At 44.2% G+C, this 22,999-nt stretch overlaps 1 protein-coding gene across 1 annotated transcript in view; it reads right to left on the reverse strand.

Annotated features, from left to right (window-relative positions):
* STON2 (stonin 2) overlaps window positions 1–6,644 on the reverse strand; it is a 116,093-nt gene extending 109,449 nt beyond the window's left edge. Inside the window, exon 1 of the mRNA XM_054024854.1 lies at window positions 6,493–6,644. The gene's annotated coding sequence lies outside the window, so the exon portion shown is untranslated. The remainder of the gene's footprint in view (window positions 1–6,492) is intronic.
* Window positions 6,645–22,999: the final 16,355 nt, after the last annotated feature.

Genomic DNA, 22,999 nt, shown 5'->3' on the forward strand with positions numbered 1-22,999 from the left:
GAGTTACACTGGGGAGTACACGGAGTTACATTTGGCCTAATGACTTTACCAAGCCACTGTCTTGCCACACTTTGGTCAGGTGCAGTCACTGAGTTTCCCTACTCACTGGGATGTTGGTTTAGTTTAGCCCCTGGCCCAAACCAACAAAATCTCTCCCTTTCTGGTGTAAACAAAGGGGAGTGAAACAAAGTTTAACAAAAGCAAAAAGTAAAAAAACAAAACACCACTACCCTTTCACCCCTTTGGTGCAGGGCCCACACCTCTTGATCCAAGGCTTCCAAGCAATCTTTTACCAAAGAAACCCCACTCGTCCCCAGGGTTCTCTTCTCCAATCTGCTTCTTGGCCTCTTCCCTGGTCTCTTCAGACTGCTTTCTACACTCCCTTTCAGGCCCCGTCTCCAGATACTACTGCCAGTCTTATCTACTCCTGGTCTGCCAGTTGCTCATGGAAGCGGCACATGAGAACACCCACAACCAAACTTGAGTTGGACAGAGTGGCATGCCACTTTGAAGCCGATCAGTAGGTCTTCAGTTTGTACTTTACATCTTCAAAAGTCAATACCAGATGATAGAACACCTCTTACTCTGCACGAATTGAACATTGCTATTCAGCATTGGTTTTGCCTCAAAGCTAAGACATTTGGGACTAAGTCACTAAGTGCTGCACTGAAGTAATAGGACAACAAATCAAACTATCCACCCTACTTGCTCCCTTAGGGATCAATACAAATGTAAGCTTGAAAAAAAAAATCAAACCTATTGTTTATAACATCTTATGCTGACTGTTAGAAATGCCACTGCAGCAGAATGGTGAAGCCCCAATACACCACCATTAGGAAAACAGATGGCAAATTTTCAGGGCCTCTTCACTGTGGAAAAAAATGGCTAACTCAAAGATGAGAATCTTGTAGTGGTGATCTAAACATGTAACTATCTTTCATTAATTACACCCCCAAGAAACCAATGCTTAAGAGGCCTACATAGCTCAATACCCTTGCTTTCCTACTAATAATTTTTGGTCTATTAACAAAGCACCATTATGGTTCATAACTAATCAATAAGGGATCCATGTGATAATGTCATCTCTTATCACAATCTCTTTTTAACCTTCCATCCTATTCTTCCTCTACTCTTCATATATTTTTACAGAAAAAAGCAGGGAGAGCAACAATAAATTTATCATTAAAAAATACAAATAAATGCCTTGCTCAAGAGGTCACACAGTCTCAGAGTGAGGAACTCAGGAATCCTGATGCCCAGTCCCCAGATCTAACTACTAGACTGAACTCTTTCAATCTGACATAATATGAGAGTTCCCTCCCAGGGCTGTTAAACTGAGCCTGTCACTCAATTCACTTTGTTTATATATTTTAAAAAGACTACTAGGGCATGATCCTCAACTACTGAAATCAATGGGAACTTTACAGCCCCTAGCTAGAGGCATAAGTCTTCAGAGTGGACACTAGGAGTCCATCTCACTACGCAAGAGGATAAATGGACACAAGTCAGATATCAGGAATGGCAATATACAAAAACCTGTAGGAGAACACTTCAACCTCCCTGGCCACACAATAGCAGATGTAAAGGTAGCCATCTTACAGCAAAAAAACGTCAGGACCAGACTCTAAAGAGAAACTGCTGAGCTCCAGTTCATTTGCAAATTTGACACCATCAGATCAGGATTAAACAAAGACTGTGAATGGCTATCCAACTACAGAAACAGTTTCTCCTCCCTTGGTGTTCACACCTCAACTGCTAGCAGAGCACCTCACCCTCCCTGATTGAACTAACCTCGTTATCTCCACACTGATATATACCTGCCTCTGGAGATTTCCATTACTTGCATCTGAAGAAGTGAGGTTCTTACCCACGAAAGCTTATGCTCCCAGTACTTCTGTTAGTCTCAAAGGTGCCACAGGACCCTCTGTTGCTTTTTACAGATTCAGACTAACACGGCTACCCCTCTGATACTTGACACTAGGAGTGAAATCCTGGCCCTACTGAGTTCAATAGCAAAACTCCCATTGTCTTCAGTGGGGCTATGACTTCACCCCTAATGTTCACACTTTTCCAGGAAGATTTCATCTCTTTTGCTAAACCCCAAAATGCAAACACAAAAGCTTCCATCTCTGTTTCCCAGGATGCTGATCTATTTGGTCACACATATAGGTCAACATATGCAGTTTTGAAGACAGAACACATACCCACTGGGTACACTGCCTCTGTATAGTTAACAGATCCACTTAAATGGGCCCATCAAAAGGTTGTCCCCATCCTGTGGAACTTGCAGTCCTCTACTGAACCTTTTGTCAGCTTGTCCATGAGAAGATGGGGTAGTTAGCAAAGCACAGTCATGAGACAGACTGTCATATGACGTGCAGTGTAAAGAAATTAAAGGACCAAAATCTGTTTTTGCCACAAATACTTTATGACCCTTTTTATGACACAACAAATAAATCATAAAAGCAACTTTCAGAGACTCTTAATCAATACATGAATAATTAATAGTAACTTGGCATTTATATAGCACCTTCTATCTCAAAGCACTTTAAAGATTAAGGCGACAAGTCCCACCACTAGAGCTGGTTGGGAATTTTTTCTAAAAAATAGGAGGTCTGAAAATGCCAGTTTGTCAAAACTGACACATCAATTTTGACAAATCAAATTGATAAAAACTGCTAGAGGCTGATCTCTGTTAAACTTAGGGTGACCAGACAGCAAATGTGAAAAATTGGAACAGGGGTTGGGGGTAATAGGAGCATATCTAAGACCCAAAAATTGGGACTGTCTCTATAAAATTGGGACATCTGGTCACCCTAGTTAAACCTAATGACCCAGTTTCTGCATACCATTTCCTATCCAAACCTAGAAAGTGAAAGCATTTTGAGATACCCAGCATTAATATTGCATGCATATTATTTCTCATGCTTTGTAGAAGCCAGATTTCACACAGCCTCAGAGCTGAAAAGCAAGGAATATAAACAGAATGTATTTAACCCACCCACTGTCTGTATTTAACTCACCCACAATCTGTATTTCCCACGCATGGGAACATTATCAGCCATTAGCTCTTAACAAGTTAGTCAACCAAGTAGCACAGACATGGGTTTTGGTCACATATGAGATGAGTTTATTCTCCTTTATTAAGTGCCCATGGGGGCATTTATCCAAATCACCACTCAATTGTGTATTAACAATACCCTGTATTTTAGAGAAGCATAGCACTGGAATAACAGGAGGTTCTGGGGATAAGGACCGAGGTACATTGGCAAAAGCTCTGGACAGACCAAGGACTCAAACAACTGATGGTGCTGCAGATCAGGTTGCGGTGTACAGGCACACTTGATTTCAAGAGAAAACTTGACCAACTTTTGTTGTCATTAAGCTTAATTACCAAGGTTTTCTTTTGTGTACTCTAACATTCATCAACTGAAAAATAAAGTTAAAAGCTAGCTGTGATCACTGTAGCTGTGCATTTGCCAGCTGCATTCCTGTATCTAGGTAGTTCCCCATGTTGAGGGCTGCCACAACGCTACCTTTAATTAGGGTGACCAGATGTCCCAATTTTATATGGACAATCCCGATATTTGGGGCTGTGTCTTATATAGGTGCCTATTACGCCCCACCCCGTCCCGATTTTCCATACTTCTGTCTGGTCACCCTACCTTGAATGAGACTGACCTGTTAGTGGGGATTGCAGTGCTGTTCCACCTACTTACTATTGCTGTTTGTTTTTTATTTGTGAACTCCCTGGGAATATCATGAAAACCTTTTAATATTATTTAGAAATGGATATAAATGAAGTCACTGTAACCAGCACAGGCCAGAAGTGTTGCTATGACAGGTTATTAAATATAGCCCAGGGAAACTACCACCTATAAAGGTCACACTTGTGCAAATTTGCTAGTGTAGAAATAACCCAGCCACTTGGAAACTAATCTAATTTGGGGCATTTTATATGCCCTGTATATGGCATAACCCAGCATCGTTTATCTCAATTTAGAGAAAATATTAGCACTGGTGGAATAATGGGAGGAAAAAGCACATTCTGAAACATATTTGCAAATTACACAAATTTGATTTGCTACTATTCTTGGGGACATAATACTGATAACTTGAGAATATTGGAACAAGCTCTAGAACTCACAAAAGTGTTTGTGAAGCTCAAAAGTTCTGTGTATATGTATTGGAAGACATGCATTTTAGGGAGCAGAAGAAAGAAATACCATACAACCAACCAAATGCCATGATTAGTGAATTATTTTGCAAACAACCTATAATTTGAAAATTATTTGCCCACCCCATTATGTATTCAAAGCCTACATTTACACTAAATTTACTTGGTCCTGCCTCAGCGCAGGGGGCTAGACTTGATGACTCCTCAAGGCTCCTTCCAGCCCTACATTTGTATAATTCTATGATTAGCAGAAGTTAGGAATGATTCATAGATGAATCACGAGACAAAAAAATGCCTGCATTTGCTATTTTTTTGCCTCAACAAATACCATTTACCATCATTAATAAAAATGCCCTCAAACTAGTTTCATGAAAGTTATTTCATGGGATAATTTCCATTCAAAAGTCTGACTGGTGCTAGGAAAAGGGGAAGTGCAAAGTATTACCTGATCAGTCATATGGTCACATTCTAGCTTTTGGAAAAAAACAAAATAAAAAAAAAAAAAAAACACAGCAGGCTTAGTATAAATAAGGCTCTGCTAACAAGATTAAACAAGGGGAAGCAGCCAGAAAGGGAGGGTCCTTGGACAAATTAAAAGCAAAATAATCAGAAAGAGTCAATGTGAAAATGCAACTTTAGTGTGAAACTGACATTAACATGAAGACATGGGGGGCAGTGGAATGGACAAGGTAAAGATTTTTCCATGTGGACAGACAGACATATACACACACACATATATATATGAGAAATTTCAAATGCTTCAGACATCAAGCAACTTAAAATTGAAAAAATTCGGAATGCAGAATTTCAATGTGTCTCTCTCGGTGTATACACACACATAGACACACATGGAAATTTTGTTTTTCTAATTTTTTCAAGTTTAAGTTGCCTGATGCCTGAAGTATTTAAAATATCCTGTAGTAACATCAGTAGCAATCCTACTGACAGGAAATCATTAAAATACATTTCTCTGGAATCACGAAGGAAACCTTCCCTCCCCCCAAAAAACATGAGTAATTGCATAGAGCAGCTGAGAAGGAGGTGGATGGGAGCAACTTCCACATATCCTTTATAAGTGACTCATTAACCCTTCCCTCCACACTGTACAATAAACCCCTGGTGTTTATACAAAAAAGATAACATTCTCTATATTATTGTAAGATAAGAGCTCATTTGGTAGCTCAAGGATTGCTAGTTTGCATGTAAATAGCAATCATCCTATACAGGTATCAAAAGGGTACAAGAGGTTGAGGAATGGTCAAAAAGAATATAGCTGGGAGTAATGGCATGAAATTGAGGCAGGGAAATTTAGGCTGGGTATGGAAAAACTTAGGTCTGTGAGGAGTCTCCAAGGGAAGCTGTGGAAGCCCTGTCATTTGAATCACACACAATGTATAAAACGCTGGAGGGAGCAGTCTTGTCCTGGCCTCTGGAGGATGACTGGATGATTTTAAAAGATCTCTCTCATCTCTAATTTCTAGGATTCCTTCACATGTCTCCACTCCAACAGGACTGTAAATCAGATCCCTGCTCTCTCCCCCGCCTCTTGCCCATCAAGTGACTTTAAAAGAATGAGGTGTAATTTTGACCCTCACCAATTATCAACTATGTCTTGATCTCGCCCACCGCCCACCCCTCCCATTGGGGACACTACAGTCCGTATGTATTATGTGTGCTGCCAACCCCAACATAACAACATCCCCCCCATACTATGTATGTTCCCCCCAATGATTGACAACTGACTCCTCAAATCGTTTGTACCGGTTTTATTTTTTAAATATTCTCTAATAAAATTTAAATCTGCTCTTGGTTTAGGGGGGAGAAATCTCCACCCTTTTTACATTTTTTCCCCATAGAGCCGAGCGTATTCCCTGGACAATTTGCTAGGCTAGGACAACATGCAGTGCATTCTATACTAAAATATATTAACAAAATTTGTTAGTCTCTAAGGTGCCACAAGTACTCCTGTTCTTTTTATATTAACAAACGCACCTTGCTAGGCTGGTGTGTGTGTGTGTGTGTGTGTGTGTGTGTGTGTGTGTGTGTGTGTGTGTGTGTGTGTGTGTGTGTGTGTGTGTGTGTGTGTGTGTGTGTGTGTGTGTGTGTTGTAAAAGCTGCTCTCTCTGTGTGTGGTAAATAATACACTTCCGAGAATGCTAGGAGGTCAGTAGTGAACAGTGGTTTCGGAGGAGGGCTCCGAGGAGTAACGATTGTCCTGGGAGACGCCTTCCCAGTCTCCACCTGCCCTGCCTGCTCTAGGGCACTTTCTGTGAATAAAGCCAGAGACACACGGCAGGGAGGAGAGGTCACATTACCTTGGAAACCGCCTCGAGAGTCCTCAGCCACCGCAAGCAGAGCAGGGAAATGGGCGAATCAAAGCGCCCGCAGCAGCGGGAGGAAAGTTGAGCGGCAGGCTCTCAGGTCAGCAGCAGCAGCAACCCAGAGAGGGAGGCACAGAGCCGCTGTCCCTGAGCGGTCCCCTAGTGAGGACTCCAGCTCTCTCCTCCTCCCCTCCCCTTTAGAGGAAGGGAGCTTTGCAAGAGCACAGCCTGATTGGGCAGCATCCTGAGCCTGAGGAGGAGAGGCAGGGAAAATGGGGATTGGCTGGAGGGGGGAGTAGAGGGGGGGGTGTCCCCTCCCCTCTCTCACCCAACACTGTGGGCAGGCTCTGGTGCCCAGATTCTCACCTCTGGGGTTCGCTGCTCCTCCCCTTACAGTCGATGAGCTCCTAGATTTGCACGGACAGGTCTCAGATCTCACCCTGTTTATCAAGTTTCTGCTAATGCAGGCATGGAATGTACAGGCCCTTACCTGGAGAAGTCGTTTTGGGGGGGTGGGGGGGAAGAAAGGGGGCAGGTAGTAAATTCACAGGTAAATGGCAAAGCCTTTCTATAGATCATACAATAACATCGTAGCGTTTAAACCAACTCCAGATTCCTTGTTCACATCCCTCCCCCGTCACTATTTGAGTTTTCAATATAAAAAGAAGTTACATGTGTTAGTAAAATATTGTAGCTAAAAATATCACTTAACATTACGGTTGGGACACAAACAGGTGGTTAAAAGTGAGTGAGTCAGCGTTTAAATGACACTGTCAAGGGATCTGGAATCAGATTTTTATTCCCTCGCTCATAATATTATTTACCTGTTTGGTTTTTTTTAAACCCTACACTTTGGATCCAAAAGCGGTTTTCCTACAACCCTCATCATATGGGCTCAGATTCAGTCACATACACACTGTTTACTGCAAGATTGCTCCTGAATGTTTGACTGTCTGGCCCAATGGTGGGCAACCTGCGGCCCATCAGGGTAATCTGACTGTGGACTGCGAGACATTTTGCTGACATTGACTGATCGCAGACATGGCCCCCGCAGCTCCCAGTGGTCACGGTTCGCCATTCCTGGCTAATGGGAGCTGCGAGAAGCGATGGGCTGCAGGTTGCCTACCTCTGATCTGGCCTATTGCACTTAAAGGTCCAATTCTACACCATGGAAATCAATGGGATTTTTAACGTTAACTTCAATGAGAGCAGGATCAGACCCATAAAGCCATCTTCCAACAGATGATCCCAGAGGACTTTATAACTACACAGCCTTCTCGATGTAAGCTTTTTGGGGCAAGGGCTGTGCCTCTTTTTGAATTTGTATAGTGCCTTGTACTATCATAAACAAATAATCAGAACAACCAAATGCTTGGGATGGAGGGAGTATTCTCATATTTTATAGCTGGGAAACTGAGGTACAAAGGTTACATGACTTACCCAAGACCAAGCCAAGCAGTTGCAGAGCCAGGAAGAAAACCCAGGAGTGCTGTGCTGTATCCATGAATCCATCCCTCTCTCAGAAGAGATATAAAACATGAGAGCAAAAGGAGACAGTGATGGAACAGTGTGATTGTATATGATTGGATTATTTGCCAATGCCACAGCTGATCTCTGATCTCTTTCCTGAATCTAACTGATTCTTTGTCCCTTTCCAAATGTTGTCCCAAACCAACATCGGCTATATTTCCTGTTGGCCTGTCCCCTCAGAACCCACCCAGGCTGTTTCTTCCTAATACTGACCTTTCACTCTTATCAGATTTTCTCACCTAATCTCAACTCTTCTAACATTTCCATCACTATCACACAACTGAAAAGCACAACATAACTGCACATTATTATTACTAAAGCCAGGCGAGACAACTTCAGTACTGGCTTCTCCTGCCTGGTTTCTGTGTCCTTCACAGAGATTGTCAAAGCTGCTTGGGGCTTCCTGTATCTACACTATTGACAGATACTCCCATCCCCCACTAATTACATATATATAAAAAATAAAATCAAGAAAAATTTCCTTTGCATGAAAAAATTGACACACGGGTGCCAACCAGTGGCAATGAGGTGTTGTTACACTGTTCAGTTGCATAACTCAGTTTAAGGGTATGTGAGGGCTCCAGCAATGTACATCTGTGCTTTCTTAGGAGAGGAAGAGGAATACTAGTTGACAAAACTAATGCCGGGTTTATACATTGCCCAAAGGTCACGAAAGATTTAGGGTACTAGTTTAACACTATAGATGGATATAAGATCTTCTTTGCAGACATTCCTACAGCATTTACTGATCATTCAATGTGACAACAGGGATTGCATTTCCAGAGGAGCCTCCTTCCTAAATTTGTGCTTGCAAAATTTGTGCAAGCACTTATGTACAGTTACTTATTCTGCATGTGTAAATGCTTATTTTCAAATGCAGAATCAGGGCCCAAACCCACAAGGTGCAGTGAGCCTCCTACGAGGTGCTGAATTCCCTTAGTACCCATTGGCTTCCCTAGGAGATGTGTGCTTAGCACAGTGCATGATCAGGCACTTAGGAGACCCACTGAGAAGATTCCTTTCATTTATACATGATATGGAAGAGTCAGATTTTCCATGTAAGCTTAATTTTTCCTGCAAGTGTCCCTTTCAGCATCCTTGCCATAAGACATAGCCCTCTTGCTCTTGTTGGGCAATCCAGCTCAGGTCACAGCACAGCAAATAACTGATGAATCTTAAATGTTTATCCACACATGAACAGCAATTCCCATGTGTGGTTCCAGCCAGCACAAGATGTGCAAGCACAGAATAAAATAAGGGACTCCAATCAGGGCCGGCTCTAGCTTTTTTGCTGCCCCAAGCAGCAAAAAAAAGCGCCGCCCCCCCGAGGCTCCCCGCCGAGCGCCGCGCCGCCCGCACGCCGAGCGCCGCCGGAACCCCCCCCCCAGAGCGCCGCCCTCCTGCCCCGCCCCCCGCCGAGCGCCGAGCGCCGCTGGAACCCCCCCCGAGTGCCGAGCCCCGCGCCGCCCCCCCGCCAAGCCCCGCGCGCCGGAGCCTGCCCCCCCATGCTGAGCGCCGCCGGAACCACCCCCCCCGAGCGCCAAGCCCCGTGCTGCCCCCCCCTGCTGAGCGCCGCGCCGCCGGAGCCCGCCCCCCACCGAGTGCCGCCGGAGCCCCCCCCAGAGCACCGCCCCCCCGCCGAAGACCACTCCCCCCCGCCGAGCGCCGCGCCGCCGGAGCGTTCCCCCCCCCCCCGCGGAATGCCGCGCCGCGCTCCCCCCGCCGCCCCTTACCAGGTGCTGCCCCAAGCATGTGCTTGGGTGCCTGGTGCCTGGAGCCGGCCCTGACTCCAATTGTAGGGTAACATTAAAAAAAATTGAAAGGACAAAGCCTGAATGAATGAAGGGACTTCGGTATTGCAACACTGAGCATTGTAATACTTAACTTTTAGGCCCCTTGAAAAATCACTGAAATCCACAAGTCAGGGTTAGGCATGTAGGTTCCCTGTACAATCTATGGGGAGAGAAACACACTCAAGAATGGGATCGACAAAAGCCAGCAGGTAGCCTCCTAAATTAGCCAACAGGAGATACTGACGAGGGGGGGTCCTTATCCCCGCTCCCTCAGAGAATTAGGCACTTCAGTCTGAGTTGAAGGAAACCTCTGCTTGCAAGCCACAGTGGGGAACCCCTCTCCTGGAGTCAGGTGCCCATGGGGTGTAAGCTGTCTCTTGCAAAAATGGTTTAGGCACCTGGCTAACTCCACACGATGGGGTAGGGAGGAGGACAATGCCTCCTTTACAACCTTTAGCCCAATGGTTAGGGTACTCATCCAGGATGTGGGGACCCCAGTTCAATTCCCTCCTCTACCCAATGTGGAGAAAGGATTTGAACAGGAGTCTCCCTGCTGTCAGTTCCCTAACCACTGCACTATAGTATCACACTCTCTCTCTGGCTCAATTAACATTTAATTATTTTATAGAAAGTGGAATGTCTTCAACAAGAGAGATTGAGGGAGTCCCACATCAGACTATCCCATAGTCCAGTTGTTATAGAGCACTCACTTAAGAGATGGAAAACCCCTGTTCAAATCCCTTCCCATCAGGCAGTGGGGGAATTAAACCAGGGTCTCTGGCATTCCAGGCGAGTATCCTAACTGCCAGGCTAAAGGTTATAAGGGAGCCAGTCTCTCCCTCTGGCTGTTTTGTGTGCAGTTAGGCATGTTTTGGGCACAGCTGCTGGATCAGGCCCCATCTGTGAGCTGGCCAGGGCAACACCCATCTTCAGCTGGTTTGAGGACTGTGCGGGGGCTTAGACATCAGATACATGTCTGGACTCTTAGAGCGAGGCATGGTGCATTTGCAGAGGCAGAAATTTAGGTGCCTAGAAAACTTTTACATAGAACGTTTAGGTGTCTACAGGGTTAGACAGCAGCTGAATGAGGTTTTGTGGTTTATGATAATGCCTAAATCTGGGACGAAGGCACCTAAATCTGGGGTCTAGGTGCCTAAATCCTTTTGTGGATTTGGACCCAAACCTTTTTGTTTTTATTCAGACTACAGCTTGTTTCCTTGATTCCTCAGTCTTGCCTGCTCCTTATGTGGCACTCCATTGAGCAATACATGAAGAATTATTTTGATCTCCGCATGTGCACATCATCCCATAGTTAAGCAAACCCAATTACCACACCACTTCCACATTGGAATAAAATTCAAATTTCTTAGTAACTACCCCACATGGCACCCCATATTCCAATACTTTAACTAGTACATTCATTGCTAGCTACAAATATACAGATATCTTAACTGCTGGGTGCCAGATCCTTAGGTGGTGCATATGCTCCTAACTCCATTGAAATCAATATGCGACAATGATTTACACCAGGTGAGCATCCAGCTCTGGATTTCTTAATGGCTTAGAATAATTGAGCATTGCCTGCAAGGTGATTAATTTATCTCCTTTTCACCTTCTAAACAAAAACTCCCGGGAAAAGAATAACCCATTTTATGTTCCTTCAGCTCTAACACTTTGTGTAAAGAGTGGCCCTCTGACATCAATGATAGCATTGTCATTGATTTCAACGGGGGCTGGATTTCACTCTTTCTCTGTAAGATTAAGGGCTTGCCTTCACTGCAAAGTTATAACTTCAGTGCTGCCCCTCACTGGTGTACCATCCACACACAAAACCCTTTAATTTAAGCCTGTGGTGCTTTTAACCTGAATTGGCTGGCCCATCAGAGGGTATTGGATAAGCTTAGAATAGAATAATAGAATATTAGGGTTGGAAGAGACCTCAGGAGGTCATCTAGTCCAATCCCCTGCTCAAAACAGGACCAACACCAACTAAATCATCCCAGCCAAGGCTTTGTCAAGCCAGGCCTTAAAAATCTCTAAGGATGGAGATTCCACCACCTCCCTAGGTAACCAATTCCAGTGCTTCACCACCCTCTTAGTGAAATAGTGTTTCCTAATATCCAACCTAGACCTCTCCCACTGCAACTTGAGACCATTCCTTCTTGTTCTGTCATCTGCCACACAGGGGCGGCTCTAGCTTTTTTGCCGCCCCAAGCATGGCAGGCAGGCTTCCTTCAGCGGCATGCCTGTGGGAGGTCCCCAGTCCCGCAGCTTCAGTGTACCCGCCATCAAATCCACGGGACCAACAGACCTCCCGCAGGCATGCCGCCAAAGGCAGCCTGACTGCCGCCCTCACGGCGACCGGCAGGCCACCCCCCGCGGCTTGCCGCCCCAGGCACACACTTGGAGCGCTGGTGCCTGGAGCCGCCGCTGCTGCCACCACTGAGAACAGCCTAGCTCCATCCTCTTTGGAACCCCCCTTCAGGTAGTTGAAGGCTGCTATCAAATCCCCCCTCAGTCTTCTCTTCTGCAGACTAAATAAGCCCAGTTCCCTCAGCTCTCCTCATAAGTCATATGCCCCAGCCTCCTAATCATTTTCATTGCCCTTTGCTGGACTCTTTCCAATTTGTCCACATCCCTTCTGTAGTGCGGGGACCAAAACTGGACACAATACTCCAAGTGTGGCCTCACCAGTGCCGAATAGAGGGGAATAATCACTTCCCTCAATCTGCTGGCAATGCTCCTACGAATACAGCCCAATATGCCATTGGCCTTCTTGGCAACGAGAGCACACTGCAGACTCATATCCATCTTTTCATCAACTGTAACCCCAGGTCCTTTTATGCAGAACTGCTGCTTAGCCAGTCGGTCCCCAGCCTATAGCTGTCATGGGAGTCTTTCTTCCTAAGTTCAGGACTCTGCACTTGTCCTTGTTGAACCTCATCAGATTTCTTTTGGCCCAATCCTCCAATTTGTCTAGGTCACTCTGGACCCTATCCCTATCCTCCAGTGTATCTACCTCTCCCCCCATCTTAGTGTCATTCGCGAACTTGTTGAGGATGCAATTCATCCCATCATCCAGATAATGAATAAAGATGTTGAACAAAACCGGCTCCTGGGGCACTCCGCACTCCCTCCCACGCCCCAATCCCCTGCCCCAGCCCTACATTCATGACCCTGCATGCAATTCCCGCCCCCCCAGATGTGGCTCTCAGGCCAAAAAGTTTGTCCACCCCTGGTATGTGGGGACGAGCTTCCCTGAACTAAGGACTAAGAAAATAAACTAAATATGGTGTATGAAATATGGTTTGTCCACTCTGAATATTTGTGATTGAAGAATAAAGATCATTTTCACCCCGCTATTTTCTGAACTAGGACAACAAAGAAGTGTGCGAGCTAACATTGCATATTGACCATGGCACATTGTTCTGTTCCTGTGATATTTCCAGTTGATCTGCATTCTAAGTTTTATTTAATACATGGTTAGAGTATCTCAGCTGATTCTGTGAGTGGGCATTGGCTGCACTATTCAACAAGACCAAAAGATCTAAATATCCCCTTCTGTAATCTAGTCTGAATATATGTAAACACTGCTTTTATTCATCTAATTTGTCTATTTAAATTTATTAGTTTTTTTTTATATGAAAACACCATTATAAAGATTATACTAATAATTCAGGCTATTTTGGGAGGCCCTGGGATTTTCTCTTTCATTTCAATCCAAAATGTGGGTGGTTCTCAAACAAATCCCACTGTATGCTTAATTGAATTAGATTAGTTAGCACAGTGGACTGTTTCATCATATTGAACAAAGTGAGGTGTTGTGGTGGCAGTGGGGTGTCTGCCTCCCAGGAGAATGATAATTTAACCCTTTGGAGACTACACATTAAGGTCGTGATTCAGCAAAGTACATGCATAACTTTTAATGTGAGAGCAGTCCCATGGAAGTCAAGGTGCTTAATGTTACACATGTGCTTAAATACCTTGCTGAATTGGGGCCACAATTATTTATACAGAACCATGTAAGCCACATGCTTACATACGGAGCTCACAGACCTACATACTCCTCGGCATTTTCACCTCCCCCACCCCCATAGAGAGGGCTGTCTCAAGGCTCTCAGCACCATGTAAGACCTACAGAGGGACCATGGAAGAGGAGTCTGGTTGCTTAGAGGCTACATTGGGGTGCCTGCTCATCCTATAAGTGTGGGGGAATGGTCTCTGCTCCAGCGCATGCTGGAGACCACTTGATACTTACATGTCCCCCATCACTAACGTATCCAAGTGCCTAACACTCATTAATTGGGGACAGGCCAGATACGGTCTAGGGAAAGGAGCCACTGAGTTGCGTTTACGTGCATCCAGTGGTCTTGGTACAGCGCTCAGCTATCTCCGGGTTTGTTGACACGGCAGCTTGCATAGACATACCCCATCTAGCTTTGATCTAACTAGCTTGGATACTAGAAAAGTGAATCTGTGGCAGAACAGGCTTCAGCATAATAAATACCCTGAGTTCCAGGCTGGCTTGTACAGCCCACAGTTAAGCCTGTGCTGCTGCAGCTTCACTGCTCGGGTATGTATATATGAGCTAGTCACACCCTGAGACTGCAGTGTAGACATACTCTTTAAGGGGTCACGGCCACTATTTCAGCCCATAGGCTGGAATAGCAGAGGGAGGGAGGGGTGTGTATGTGTTAGAATTCACATTCCCAGCCACCCTGCATCCTACCCACCTAGAATCCACTTACTCAGGCTTTATGCAGCAGAGGTAGATTTCACCTGTAACGTGCAATGCCCAGCACCCATTACTTCAGTGGGAATTGAGGACATCAACAAGTCCTAGGTTTGAGCCATTAGTTATCTGCCAGTTTGTACAATGCCAGTGTTGCAAGGGTTAATTTCATAGAAAAAGGCAGGGAGACTTAAAGGCTTGTCAAATGTGCTTGACTATATCATTTGAAATCCATCTCTTCTCCAGCTGCCAGAAATACAATATTCAATTGTACTGTTTTCTGTATTGAAACATGGAACAATAACATTTCAAAGGAGCAAGAAAGACTGATGCAGAACCCAAGTATTTAGCTAGCACCTTTCACAGTTCCTGTGTTCCAAGGGGCTCTATAGAAGAGCTACTAGTAAGATACTGGAAGTGTAATGAGTAGAACTGCTGTGAAGGGAACTCTGTTTTTTGTTCGTGAAATAATCATGTTTTTGCCAACTGTATTCATTATTCAGAAGTATTTGCTGAATGGTTTGTTTGTACAATTTTCACCAAATGGATAATTTACGAAATGTTTGTTTTGACTATAAAACTACAAGGCAGTCACAGTCCATGGGATGAGCATAAATACCCAGACAGACCAAATTTATCTTTGAATACTTGCTACTCATGGTGTGTGGTGGGTCACCTAAATTACACACATGATCTGTGATTGGATTATAGTAACTTTTGAAGCAGAAAAATTGTGAAATGACAATTAGTGAACAACAAATAGGAAGCTTCTGTTACAAGCGTCTAAGTGAATCACTGAATTTTTAGGGTCCCCAACTCTAGCACAACACATAATAATAAAACAGAGAGAATTCACCATGTTTATCTGCAAAACAATTTAACTGCTTTTTGTATCACTGCACCCGCTCTTGCACTGAATGTGTAGCAAAAGCAGCTGGCAGTAGTAGCTTACACACAGATTTAGCCAACAGAATCTGTTTTTAATTGAGAGAAGGAAGATTGACCAAGACACTGGAATTTATCTCATTTTTTTCCTTAAAGTTCCATGAGTTCTTTAAACTTCCACCTGGATGCACTCCTCCACCACCCTGAATTTGACAGACAATTAGGCGGCTCATAGGAACCCCACCACGCCTGTCTGGTTAGCAGAGTGGCAGAAAAATCCAACACAGCTGCAAATAGTGAGATCACATTTATGTCACTATTTGGATTCTCTCATTTTAGCCACCTCCCTCCTGTGCAACCTTTCCCCTAACTATCAGAGTTAAAGGGACAAAAATCAGTTTAGGCCCCAAATTATTTTAAGAAACTTTAGAAGAAAAGGGACCAAAAACCCAAAAATCCACCCGACCATGGACAAATGACTTTTCAGAATTCACTACCAGTGGAACACTTTTACAGTGGGGGTGCTGAAAACCAGTGGTCCCCAAACTTTTTACTTCATACCCCTCCTTACCTGTGTCCGTGCCCCCTCTCCCCAGAGCTCTGGCTAGGACCAGGCCATGGCTCCGGGAGGGTGGTGGTGGTGGGGGTGCGGACAGAGGTAGGTGGCTGAGGCTGGAATCACAGCTGGGGCCAGGAGCAGAGTCCTGTGCGTGGGTCCTGCAGCCAGGACCCTGGGCGTGGGGCTGGGTGCCAGTGGCTCCCGGGACCCTGGGCACGGGCCTGGGAGCAGAGCCCTGGGCATAGAGCCAGCAGCACCGGAACCTTGGGTGTGGGGTTGGTGGCCAGGACCTCGCACAAAACCTGGGGGCACTGCAGCACCCCCAGCACCCATAGTTCCCATATCTATATTCACTACGTAATCCTTCCCATGCAGTGTGGGGAGCTTCAGTCTAACTGACTTGGCTGATGAGAGCCAAAGTGAGAACCAGAGAATGAAACTAAAGTACAAATTGAAAATGAACCTAACCAAACTCATCTTAATGGCATGCTCTGAGGTCAAAGGAAAAAAGTAAACAAACAGCATCAATAGTGAGGGTAATTAACCATTGGAAAAACTTACCAAGGTTTATTGCAGGTTTTCCATGGCTTGAAGTCTTTAAATAAAGATTGGATGTCTTTCCCAGAGATATGCTTTCACTGAACAAGAAGCTATGTTCTTGAAGCAGGAATCACTTGGTGAAATCCTCTGGCCTGAGTTATACAGGAGATCAGATGATTGAAATAATCCCTTATAATCTTACAATCTATGACTATGAAATGCTAATTAGATTTTTTTTAAATGTTAATTTTCAATAATCTAAATGGGCTATTAGCAATATAGGTAAGATTTTTATTTAAAATAGATTGGCAGAGACCCTGGGGGTTTTCCACCTTCCTCTGCAGTGTGGAGGTTTGAATTAAAGGTTTGAGGTTTTCCACCTTCCTCTGCAGTGTGAAGGTTTGAACTACAGTGTGCTGGTTTGAACTAAAGTAAAGTTACAGAGAATCCACCATTTAAGTCTTTGACTCAAGATTTGAGGACTTCAGTAACTCAGACACCAGTTACAGGCCTACTACAGGACTGGGTGGGTGAGATTCTGTGGTCTGCAATGTACAGGATCAGTCATTCTCAACCTATTTACCACTGTGGGACACATGTACAGCTCTCTCTGTGTTATATGGGCTGCATCCACACACTATATATACTACCTATATGGCCCTGAGGATGTCACATGGGCCACAGCTGTGTGCTGATTGGGCCGCAGGTTGAGAACCACTAGACTAGATGATCACAATAGTCACTTCTGGTCTTACAGTCTATATGTGATTTTAATCTTAAAAGGGTCCTTTCAAAACCAGAGTGATAGACATACTTAAAAAAATTAGAATGCATAATTAACCTATGGAATTCATTACCAGTAGATAGCAAGGCTAAGAACAAAGCAGGCTTCAAACCAGGATTGGGCAATTATGTGAAGTGAGAACACCTGTAACATAAGGGTTTATCCCACAAATCAAATGTAACTATGTTCTCATTGTCTGTATAACTGAGTGATTTTTTTCTGAAAAAATTCTAGTTTAATGAGTCTGTCAAGAGGCATGTGGCACTTTGACCTATTTTAATGAGAAGCAGTATCCACACTCAGGAAATTTGTGCTGAGTTAGGAATTGCCACACAGAATCAGGCTAGTGGTCTATCTAGCCCATGATCCTGTCTCTGACACTGGCTAGTACCAACTACTCCAGAGGCAGGTGCAAGAAATCTAGTAGTGGACAGTTATGGAAAAGTCTGTAGGAAAAGCTGCTTCCTAGCACTAATCAATTAGAGTCCAATATAAGATTTTCAATAACCATTATTATCCTCCTAGCTGCAGGTCCTCTACTTCACCTGCTGTGTTTCCCATAGGTCTGACATTCCACTGAACTCAATGAGAAAGCAGTGTTGCAACAGCCTTCTGACTGGAGTATTTAGCAGGACGTAGAGATGTTTTACCTGAAATGTTTGGGAGCGTGGCAGGAGCATTATGTGTGGATGCTGAAACAGCTGTGAGAACAGAGAGAGGTTGCAAGAACACAGTGAAGGAGCATTTCACTGTACCAATACTGAGAGAGGGAGAGAAAAGAGACAAAGAGCGAAGATCAGTTTAGGCAGAGGGAGGGTTCATTAGAAAGGATGGGAGAGGAAGCAAAGGGGCTGCAGGAATAAACAAAGCTTATTTCAGGGCATAAAAAGGGAAGGGTTTTTAAATGAGTGTTGTTTGAATTAACTTTGGTTAAAGGGACATCCTCAACTTGAAAGCTACTTATTTTCAAATACAGGTTAACAATAGCATCAGGTACCATGTCTGTCCTAGAGTCCCCTGCCCCCTTTTGTAAATTTATAATCAAGAAACTCTCCCCCAGTTGTGTGTGAAAGATCCCCGCACAGACAAACAAGGGACAGTCTGTTTATTTATAGCTTGTGTATAGATACTTTTACTCTCTTTCTCTTAGTGCTATGAAATGCACAAATTAAACCAATTGAAAAAGAGGGAAAATCTACCATGCAGATTTTCTTAAAAGCTATGTGGGCTCAAGTCTTTTGAGCCTCACTAACAGACCTAAAATATCATTCTTAAAAAGTGTCTGAAAGCTAGGTATCTGGGGCCCTCTGCTGGTTGAATACACAACCACATCTTGGACACATCCCACTTTCATAGCCAGAGACATTAAAAGTGACAAGAGCTGGGGGGAAAATGGATGCACATCTTGCTCCTGCCCCAGCCTCTTCCTCCAATATAAGACTACTATAAACACACAATGTGTTGTGAGAATTTCCAGAAAATGAAGCTAGTGCAGAATGCACCCAGCTACTTATTAAGTGATGTGTCACACAGTCAACACATGACATCATATAGTTTGGGATCTATCAATGACTGCCCATAAGTCTCTGGCTAGAGTTCAAGATGTTGGTTTTAATTAACCTATAAAGCCTTAAGTTGCTAGAGGCCTATTTCAGAGCTACCACTCACTGCCCAAAGAATACTGTTTATATGCAGAAAATAGACTTCATGCATAGAAATGCTATGTCTGGTTCTGTATGCAATGGAAACAATTTAGTATAGGCATATACAAGTTTAATATGCTTAAACACTGGGCACTGAAATGATTTCCATGGATTCCTGATAGGCTTGCAAGGTCAGCATAAAATGCCGATGAAAGCTTAAAAATTCCTTATGGGCTCCTGAAGAACTTAAAGTTAATTTACATGCATTTCAGCACATGAAATGTCATGCAGGAGGCTCCTGGTCCTCCTTTCCCCTGATAAAACTAAATAAAACTAAGTTTGGGGTCTCTGAAGAAGCTGGAAGCTCCCACAGGGATGGAGTTTGGAAAACTAAACAAACCTAGGCCAGAGGAGGATATTTCAAATGGCAGAATTTGTTAAATAGACACAAATTAGCAAGGGGAAGGACTGCAGCTATTCAACTCAAAATCTTTTTCTTAAGTATATTTCTATGCATAAATCTTTGTCTTTTGATCACCAAGTATTGATGGGCATAAACTTGTATTTTCAACATCTGACTTACATACATGATAGTGAATGTTATGAAAGTCATCAGTGTCTAGTAAGTTGTGTGCCAAGAATATCCTAAGAGTCCCTGTCCTCCAGATTTCACAGCCCTTCCCTAAGTGTACATCACTCCGGAGTTACTGTAGCACTCACTGAAAAGCTCATCAGTTTTATTCTGCCTCCCTAGATGGTAGAACCATTTTCTTCAGAGCTTGGGTGTCTTTTAGGCTAAAATTGTTTTCTCTGAAGATCCCTTCCAAAGCCCATTTGAGGGTCCTAATCAAGTTTGACATTCAAAATTCCGGTAAGGGTTTGAATTCCAGAAGTACTGCCAGGCTCTTCCCTGGCAATGGCCCAGGTGCTGGAAAAGTGGTTTAATATTAAGAAGCCAGCCTTAGCCAAATAAGAAGGCAGGCAGCTGGCTGCCACAGCCTTGTCTGAGCGCTACTCCACAAATAGCCAGTTCAAAGCTGCAATGACCTCCCCAAAGCAGCCTTCCTCTTCCACAAAGGTGCATGTGGCTGCTTTTAAAACAAGTGGTTATGTCTTCCTCAGCTGCTAATGCCATTCTCTCCCACTTAGGCTGGCCTAAAATGTGAGCTGAGCCCCTTAGAGAACTACTGGTTCCTCAGTGCCAGGTTTAGAATGGCTCAGAAGGGGCCCCTGCCTGCTGTGCTTGCACTGCGCTCCGAGACCCCGCTGGCTTCTCCCACCGACCACTTGTTCCTCTTGGCCTGCCCGCTGGCTGGCCGAAGGCTCCTCTCCGCTCCCTGACCCCAGCGTACCTTCGAGTCTGGGCAGTCTCGGCTTCCCTTTGCTCAGCTTGAGGGTAAGGAGCAACTCCAGGAAATGGTAGTCAGGGAAAAGCTTCTGTAACTTCTACCAAGAGGCTCTCCTAAGTTAAATTTCCCTTCCAGAGTCTTGTATATCCTCCAAGAAAAATCCCCTGGATTCTAAAGGCCCTGGTGGTTTTGTTTTTTGGGTTTGTGGGGGGCGGGGGGTGTTCCTAAAAGAAAATAAAATCACAGCACTTTCTTAGGAAGGAAATAAAAAGGGGAAGATTGGAAACCAAGATCAATAAATCTCTTGAGCAAATGATACATTCAAGTCTCCTTCAAATGCTGAAGGCATTAACAGTCTCCACCAGTAATAAATGCTGCACTTCCTTATGGGCCTTAACTAACTAGGAGGGATGGGCTAAATGTACAGCTGATAGCTCAAAATACTAACACCTTGGTGAGCAACACAGGATGAAACTCAAGCAGGAAAGACCTGTTTGTATCGGTCTTCCCTCCTCTCATGTTGTTGTGCTTCCATGGAACTGGAGAATTCAGCCCGCATCTGACCAGTAATAGGAAGGACTTTAATTGGTAACTATGCCCACAACCGGAGACAAACCAGTTGACTAAGATTTTCCAGATAGTATGATGGAGGAAAAGACCCTCTGCTTGGCCTCCTGTATAACCATGGTATAGAATGTCAAGAAATCCTTGTGGAACAATTGATCAGATTTGCCCTGAGATATCCAGCAGTAGCTCTTTAGCTAACTTTCCACTTGGTTTGTTTAGCACAGATCTATAAATCATGGTGGCCTGTGAAGATGAAGCCATAGAAGATGATACCTGTCTACATGCCAAAAATAGCCCACAGCAGTGAGTCTCAGAGCCTGGGTCTACAGACTCAGGCTTGTACTATGGTGCTAAAACTAAGTGTGTAGATGTTCAGGCTCAGGCTCTGAAACCCACCCTCTTCCCTAGGCTTCAGAGCCTGAGTCTGAACATCTACACGACTATTTTTAGCACCATAGTGCAAGCCTGAATCTGTAGACCTGGGCTCTGAGACTCTATGCTGCATTTTTTTATTTTTATATTTCTTGCCATGTAGACATATCCCTACGGGCCAAAACATCAATGATAGAAGACAAGATTGCTCTAGCGTCCAGTTTTCAGGAAGATTATGAAGTCACAGCTGCAACTATATTCAGCTGAAGTTGCAAGTGCTTGCACTTCTGAAAGTCAGGTCCATGCAGTCCTATTAAGTGACTATCAGAGTGAACTGTTGAAGGAACAAGATCACACCAGAGAGCTGTCCCAGCCTCCCAACAGCTGTTTCCATTGCTCAGGAGTGGGTAGCTCCAGAAGAATCCACTCTTGCCTTTCCCCAATCTCTATCTGCTCCTGCTTCCAGGAGGTGAGGATAGGATCTGATCTTGATTATCTTAGTAAGGAGGTCTCATGAACTCATGCTTAAGTCCAGGGTGCTTCATTTTTTATATATTGGGAGGGGAGGGGGGAACATTCTGCTCTCTGCTAAAGTCCATCTGGGAGAGGTTTAATTCAAGGTACATTTCACTATTGAACCCAAAATACAGCCATAGAAGTAATGTCATTCTTCTTTTCTATCCACAGGGGGAAAAACCACTAGTGATTATTTCAGCTGGGTCACTCTTTGGCTTTTGTTTCACTCACATAATAGGACAGAAACCCCTTCCCTGACCTGCCCCGCCCCCTCAAAAAAATTAAAAATAAAAAAAAAATTCCAAGCAAAACCCTTCAGAAGATTAACAATGATAAATTTGATTTTCAGTTTTTTTCCTTTTCCATCATTAACAATCTCATTTCTAATGTTCCAATACCCTTGATTAAATCCTTAGCAGGGCCGGTGTTAGACTCCCTGGGGACCAGGACAGAAACTAAGGAATGGGCCCCCACCTCGCCTCCCAGGACTGAACCCTGAGCCCTGGGGGCTGAAACCTGAGCTGCCTGGCATCACCGCTTGCCCCCCAAATGTTCCTCCAAGACCCCATAGGCATATCTCACAGTTTGAAATCTGCTGCTTTAGGGTGATTTATTGCCACTTTTACAGATTAAATTACTGTAATGGTCACATTACAGTTACCCACAGTGACTCTGTATATATGTTGCAACTTGGCTTTGCAGGGCCCGAGGCACATGCCCTGCTTGCTACCCCCCTAAAGCCAGCCCTGATCCTTAGTACATTTTATTTCCAAGATTTTTGTTCCCTGGGGTTACATCTATTCCCTATGTTATAAATATATTAAGTATTCTTTATTCAAATTCATGATTAAGTATCCCCCTCTGAATGTTTATGGACATTTCAGGCCCCTGACCTGTATTAAAGCTAGTGGGCTGTAGGTGGACAGAGAAGATTATGAAAGGAACTTGTTCTCACTTGCTTTAGAGAGCCCACAGAAGATGTGCATGATTCAGTTTGTTGTGAATTTGAAGATTATATTTTCAAACAGAACTCTGGTTTCATACTGAAGTAGTTAAAGCAACTGACAACAAGGGAGGACGGTAGGGCTAAGAGCCAAGGGACAGCATCAATTACACATGCCTTTCACCAGCAAGGTTTAGTGGTAATTTTATAGCATTGTAATCTGCATACTTGAGGCTCTCTTCTCCCAGGGCAGAATATGACAACTTCCCCCTTGACCACCATGTGAGT

The sequence above is a fragment of the Malaclemys terrapin genome, chromosome 4, assembly GCF_027887155.1.
Source record: "Malaclemys terrapin pileata isolate rMalTer1 chromosome 4, rMalTer1.hap1, whole genome shotgun sequence".
In the NCBI taxonomy this organism is placed as follows: domain Eukaryota; kingdom Metazoa; phylum Chordata; order Testudines; family Emydidae; genus Malaclemys; species Malaclemys terrapin.